At 44.2% G+C, this 6,734-nt stretch overlaps 1 long non-coding RNA gene across 1 annotated transcript; it reads right to left on the reverse strand.

Annotated features, from left to right (window-relative positions):
• Window positions 1-1,396: 1,396 nt before the first annotated feature.
• LOC122459579 lies at window positions 1,397-6,513 on the reverse strand. Its single transcript, XR_006280370.1, has 4 exons — window positions 6,503-6,513; window positions 5,733-5,736; window positions 4,673-4,682; window positions 1,397-1,520 (listed from the first exon to the last, which is right to left on the reverse strand). It is a non-coding gene; the product is annotated as an uncharacterized LOC122459579 (long non-coding RNA).
• Between the last annotated feature and the right edge of the window lie 221 nt (window positions 6,514-6,734).

Below are 6,734 nucleotides of genomic sequence, written 5' to 3' on the forward strand. Positions count from 1 at the left end.
AAGCATTAAAGAGGGAAGTGTTGCACTGAGTAGTTCTTTTGGGAAAGGTTTCAGCTCCTTCTCCCCCTGTCCCCCTGCTGTTGCTGCTTTAGCTCCCAAAAAACTAGGGACTAACTTCACCCGTCTCGGGGAGGGGAGCAATATGGGTTCATCTTATCCTAGACTGGGGCTGGGCAGTGCCCATGCTGGTCCAGAGCTGGTGGCTTTCAGGGACGCCCAGTGATTGCTGCTTGCTGGCTTGGCTCTAACTCCCAATTCCTTCTGGAATGTGGACAGGGCTGTCAGTGACCCTACTTGTCCACCGGGGAGGACTGACATCACCTTGCCCCTAATAAGAAGGAGCCTTTTGAAAGGGAGGCATACCAGAGCGAGGGCTGTGATTGGTAGGTGAAGTTGTGGGAGGAGTCAGAGTCCCCTTAAAAAGGAAAAGTCCCTTAGTGGTCTGGGAAGGAAGGTTGGTTTTGTGATGCTGCTATTAAATGCAAATTAAGGTCTATAGAGCCTCATTTTTGGTCCCTGTAGTTGGCTGTAGTATTCATGCATTGTGGGAAGGGAACATTAGTGCAGGGCAGGTGCTCGTTCACGTCATAACCAGCCATATGTATAGAGGGCACTGAAAAGAGGGAAGTGAATTTTGGGAATGCTTATCCATGATGATTCATTTGATTGTTTAAACCAACTTGCTTTCACTGGGCCTTCTTTCCTGTTGTGTGTTTGCTTTTTGCAAATGTTCTACTCAGTGGATAGAACAGGCAGGAAGGGGAACTCTGACTGTACCAACCAAGGAATAGGGAGAGGTGGGAGGGAACATCGTTTCCCAAGCCAGGGACAGCAGCACTTCCTGATACTGGTGCATGAGTTTACTGACAGGAATGTTTGCCAAAGGAGTGATTTTTATGTGAATGCTGCAGAATACCTGCACCAAGTGAATTTCAAATTCACAGCTGGAGGCTTTCAACTGGACATGGGATTCAACAGCTACGCTCACCTACTCAGGGAACACATATTGCTCAAGGGACTTAACTATCCGCTCAACAGCTCAGATTGCAAACACTGAACATGTAAAGCAAAATAAAAGGTCTGGGAGCTTGATTGCCTCACCTCAGCACTGCAACAGCAGGTGAGGAGAAGCAACAAACTATTGCCTGAGTACCAGAGTCCCATGTCCTGACCCACCCAAATGACTGCAACTCTTAGAAGCATCTGTCACCCGTTCCTCTGCAAAGACAGCAACGACAGCAGTACTGCAGGCTGCCTAGATTGCAGGGTGAGGCTTCTGTCAACCCTTTTCCTCTGACGGATAATACCAGTCCTGTTGCTCCCAGTGGCCCCATAGAGCAAATGGATGCTTTCAGTCAGAATGACTCTATTTTAGATTAAGGGAATGGCAAAACAAGAAAGAGATCTTCGAGTCATTTTAGATAGTTCTCTGAAAACATCCACTCAATGTGGAGTGGCAGTCAAAAAAGCCAAAAGAATGCTGGGAATAATTAATAAAGGGATAGTTTCTGTCCTATTATCTATCATGTTGCCTCTATCCATGGTACACCCACATGGTATTCATAAATCCATGGTACGCCCACATCTTGATACTGTGTACAGATGTGGCGCTCCATCTCAAAAAAGATACATTGGAATTGGAAAAGGTTCAGAAAAGGGCAACAAAAATGATTAGGGGTATGGAACGGCTTCCATATCAGGAGAGATAATAAGACTGGGACATTTCATCTTGGAAAAGAGAGAGCTAAGGGGAGATATGACTGAGGTCTCTAAAATCATGACTGGTGTAGAGAAAGTAGATACGGAAGTGTTGTTTACTACTTCTCATAACACAAGATCTAGCGGTCACCATATGAAATTAATAGGCAGCAGGTTTAAAACAAATAAAGGAAGTATTTCTTCACACAATGCACAGTCAACCTGTGGAAACTCCTTGCCAGAGGATGTTGTGAAGGACAAGATCATAACAGGTTTCAAAAAAGAACTAGATAATTCATGGAGAATAGGTCCATCAATGGCTATTAGCCAGGATGAGCAGGAATGGTGTTCCTAGCCTCTCTTTGCCAGAAGCTGGGAATGAGCAACAGGGGATGGATCACCTGATGATTACCTGTTCTGTTCATTCCCTCTGGGGCACCTGGCATTAGCCACTGTCAGCAGACAGGATACTGGGCTAGATGAACCTTTGGGTCTAACCCAGTAGGGGTCATTCTTATGTTCTTATGTTTCCGTTAGGGATCACTCACAATGTGCTTTCTCTGACAATCTGAACTGAGCTCTCAGAACAAAATGGCCCCTGAAATCTCCACATAGGGAGAGTGTAGTATTTCCAGACAAGATGAAATCTCTGTTTTGAATAGGAACGATGTACAGAAATGAGGTAACAAAGCTTTCTACTACTCTATTTAGCTGCAGCCTGTGACTGCCCTGTCTTGGGGCTTCTTTGTTCCTACCTCAGCAGGAAGCATCCCAGAAAAACAAAGGCTGCATCTCCAGTGTACAGGCAGTGTGGCATCTCTACACTGCCCACAGGACTTACTCGATAGCACTAAGAGTGCTTAGCCTTGAAAGCATGCACTAGGTGAAAACAAAAGGATCACAGTTCCATAGCTACCCGTATTGTTTCTGATCATTTAAAATCTGTTAGGCATGAGTGGTCGGTTATTTTTTCATGACTAGTATTAAAGTGCATGAGGGTAATTTAAAACAGAGTGAGCATCCACTGAGACAATCTAGTGCTGGGGAAAACAATAACCTAATGACTGACTTCTCATCCTGGGAGATCTCGCCTTGAATGGTGCTGTTCTGTTGATGTCAGCCCAAATCAGTCAGGATTAGCATGCTCCAGTGCTGTTGCTAGCTGTGCATTTAATGCCGTATTGTGTGGTGGAGTGAAGGGACCAGCCTGGATTTCTTTCTTCAACCATGGGCATGTTTTTGTTCTATCTCCACTCCACCTCTTCCCGACGAGGCCCTGCCCCTGCTCCCTTCTTTCTCCCCTGCCCCACCGCCCTGACACTGGAAAAGCTCTATGTCCCCACTGCAGCAAGGTAGCGAGAGCTTCTCCAACCCTGGGCGTTGGCGGGGGTGGAAGATTTTTCAGGGACCCCAATCCACCACTGCCTCATCCAGGTGGTGTGAGATTTGGAGAGGCTTAGCCTCCCCTAGCTTCCATTACGTGCTGCCCATGAGGCTGGATCATGCCCAGGGAGTTTCAACAACCTCCTCCCACTCACTAGCAAAGCAGATTTGGTTACGTTCTTGGCGGTGGTGTTGGTTTGTGGGCTTGGGGGGTGGAATTCCAAATTCTCAACAGCTGCTTTCAAGCTTCAGACACCTGGTTGTTTTGAGTCTGAAAGGATGGGCCTGAAATAACATCACACAGCTCAGGGACTCCTCACGTCTCATAGCAGGATTTTCCAGAGGCTGCAGCATGCAATCCTATTTGGCAAGCAGGGCTTCCTGTAATGTGCCATCTTCGTACAGGATGCCATAAAGCAGGAGCTGAGTAAGTAGGATCAGATAAACAGTAGGAGTTTGAGCAAGAGTTTAGGTACGCTCTCAACCCATTGCTCTTCTCCTAACTGGCTCTTGTGGGCATGTACTCCATGGATGCCATCTCCCCACATAAGGCATTTGATCACGAACATTGGGGAAATCCAGAGGTGTTTCTGGGAATGCGTTTCTGTGCCTTTAATATGTTTGAATTTCTTTTAAGTTTAACCTGAACTCAGAATTTCTTGGGTTTGTAATGCTCAGGTTTTGGGATAACATCTCTGGAACTTTTTTTACCCAGAGGCTACTCTGAACCTTAACTCCATCTTTGGCTACCTCTTGGAGCTGGGGGTATGATTCTCAGTGCACACAGACACACTCAGGCTGGCTCTCCTCAAGCTGGCTGCCCACGCTACAGTACTAGCTCGCTGAGAGATAGCATGACTATGTCCCCTCAAGCTGGGAATCACACCCCCAGCTCAAAGGGTAGATGAAGCCTTTTGTAGCTTGTCTAGGAATATAGATATACATGAATAGTTTTGTCTATTATATGTATGATACAGGTATAATCACATCGTGTATTCTGTTTATGAATGATATGTGGGCATGTATTCAGTCTAAAAGAGAAACCTTTAGTGCACATTACTAAATACGACATGGAATGGATTGCTACTCTAATTGTCAAATTTGTTTCAGGTTAAGAGGAAAATTTGCTACTAGAACTGGATTTTGCAGTGTGTGAAGCAAGCCGGTGCATGTGACTCTCACAGGTGCATGTAGGGTGTTGCCTTGTTTATCTGCCACAAACAAAGTCATTACTCACTTACGTCCTCTTAAATGTAAAGCAACTGCTACACTGGCATTGCCTAGGTTTTTAGCCACACACAGGCAGAATTCAGGCCTCTGGCTTCCTAGTTTTGGCACTTCAGTTAACCCTTTGCTGTTGAATGAGGCAGCACCCTTTGCAGAGTGGCATATTAGCATGTCAGTAATGGTGGAGCACAGGAAGTTAACCTGGTGGAGCACTGGAAGTTAGCAAGAGCTGATGCAGAAGCAGATAGGAATCTTTGGCCCTCTTTCTTGAGAAGTCAGAACGTTTTTATATAATTAGTTACATTCCTTCCTAATAGCACATCCATCCTTATGGGGCGCTATATTGTAGCCTTGCTTGGAGCACAAGACAAAAACTAACCCTTGACGGCTGAGGGATTGATAGAGCTAAGTAGAACTTACCTAGTGCAGGCTGGTGTTATACAAACTTTTGTCCACAGCTTTGCCAATGCATCTTAGCCCTGACTAACTATCCCACTTCTCGGCTTTTGTAAGCAATACTTAAGATACATGGTGACTCTCTGAGGTAGATATGTGGCCACAAAGATTAGGTTGACCTTTCCAAATTCATTTCACTTTTGATGGAAGGAGGATTTAAATCCATGCTCCAGAAAAGAAGGCAAATGTGTTATCTCAATGCCATCTAGCATGCCTCACTTCAGGAAATACTGTCCTGCTATTTATTTTGTAATTTCATAATTCAGTGCTGGTAGAGTTTCTAAATGACAATAAAAATAAGCATGTGTGCATGGACTGATTTAACCCTCATAACAGGGGGGCTATTATTGTTCATAACACTAATGGTGGTGGTGATGATATTGCATTAGCCCCTAAAGAACCCAGTTGAGATCAGGGCTCCATTGTGCTAGGCACTAGACATACTTAGACTGCAAACTCTTCAGGGCATGGTCTGTCTCTTACTCTAAGTAGACAAGACAAAGTGTGGTGGAAAAGGATTATCCCCATTTTACAGATGGCGAATTTAGGCCCAGAGCAAAGTCACACAGCAAGTTTTATGGCAGATCCGTCACCTGAATCTGGATCTCCTGAATCCCACATTAGTGCCTCAAATACAAAACTGCCCTTCCTCTCTCTAGCGTCACAGTGAGTCCTGCTTTTAAAATCATATAATACAGGGAACTCCACCTCTGCAATTATAAAGGAAACGATGGCTTGGTCTGTTGATGCAAAAAATAAAAATAAGTCCCGATTATTAATTGGGAAAATGGACATTTTATCTCTGTCTTGACAGGTTTTGCCTAATCTGTTAGCATTCTTTCTTCTGCATTATCAAATTAAATACCAATGTGGTTATTGACCAGTAACTGGGCAACCACTAGCCCTTGTAAATCATGCCCCTGTGCTCAGACCTGTGTGGTTTAGTTGGATACTGGATTCAAATGTACATATCTCTGACAGCCTCTTAAGCACAGTGTGAATGCCAAATACCTTCAATTAATCCCTCCATGGCTTTGTGCTACTGTAAATAGGCTGCATCAGAGGTTTTCTCATACATAGAAAGTAAAGCAAAGCCACAGGCTACATGGATAGATGAGTTTTTACAACATCAAGGAAGGAGAGATTAAATAACCTGCTTTTTTCCCCCCGCCTACGGAATATAATAAAAGTATGGAGTGGTTACCGAGATACTGATCTTTGCAATAAAACTTGTCCAAGATATGAAGTCAAAGGAGGAAGGTTTGAATAATCGTGTATTAAACACAGAGAACGACTACATGGAAAATTCCTCAGGCTGACCAAGGTTATGTTATGCTTCTGTCTTATAGCAGAAGAAACAGCACTTTGGTTCAATTACTGTCCTTCCTCCCTCCCGCTTCCTTTCCTTTTGGCTACAATTCTTTGCTACTGTAGCTTCCTTTGAGACTTGTCCATTTGGGAATACTAGGATGAAGTTTCTGAACTAGGAGGGTTTAAATTCTGCAGGCTCGAGGCAGTATTCTGCAGCCCTAGATCTACTACTGTACCTTGGATTCATACATTATTATTATTTATGGCTAGAAGAGACTATTAGATTCATTTAGTCTGAAAATCATAGAAGTCAGACATTTTTTCCTCAGTGATTCCTGCATCAAGCTCAATAACTCAGAGGTTCCCGACTTTTTTTTTTCCTGCTGCGTCACTCCTTGATACCTTTCATTATTTTGAGGTACACCACCATATTGTCTCCAAATGAGCTCATGAATATTCATAAGAACATAAGAATGGCCATACTGGGTCAGATCAAAGGTCCATCCAGCCCGGTATCCTGTCCTCTGACAGTGGCGAATGGCAAGTGCCCCTGCTGGTTCATGAGCCAATCCAGAACAAGGCTAGTAGGATTAAAATCAAAACAACCATGGCAGCTAACGTTAGATTGTGATCCATTTTTTTGTGCCAGAATTAACATT

The sequence above is a fragment of the Dermochelys coriacea genome, chromosome 3, assembly GCF_009764565.3.
Source record: "Dermochelys coriacea isolate rDerCor1 chromosome 3, rDerCor1.pri.v4, whole genome shotgun sequence".
Classification (NCBI taxonomy): domain Eukaryota; kingdom Metazoa; phylum Chordata; order Testudines; family Dermochelyidae; genus Dermochelys; species Dermochelys coriacea.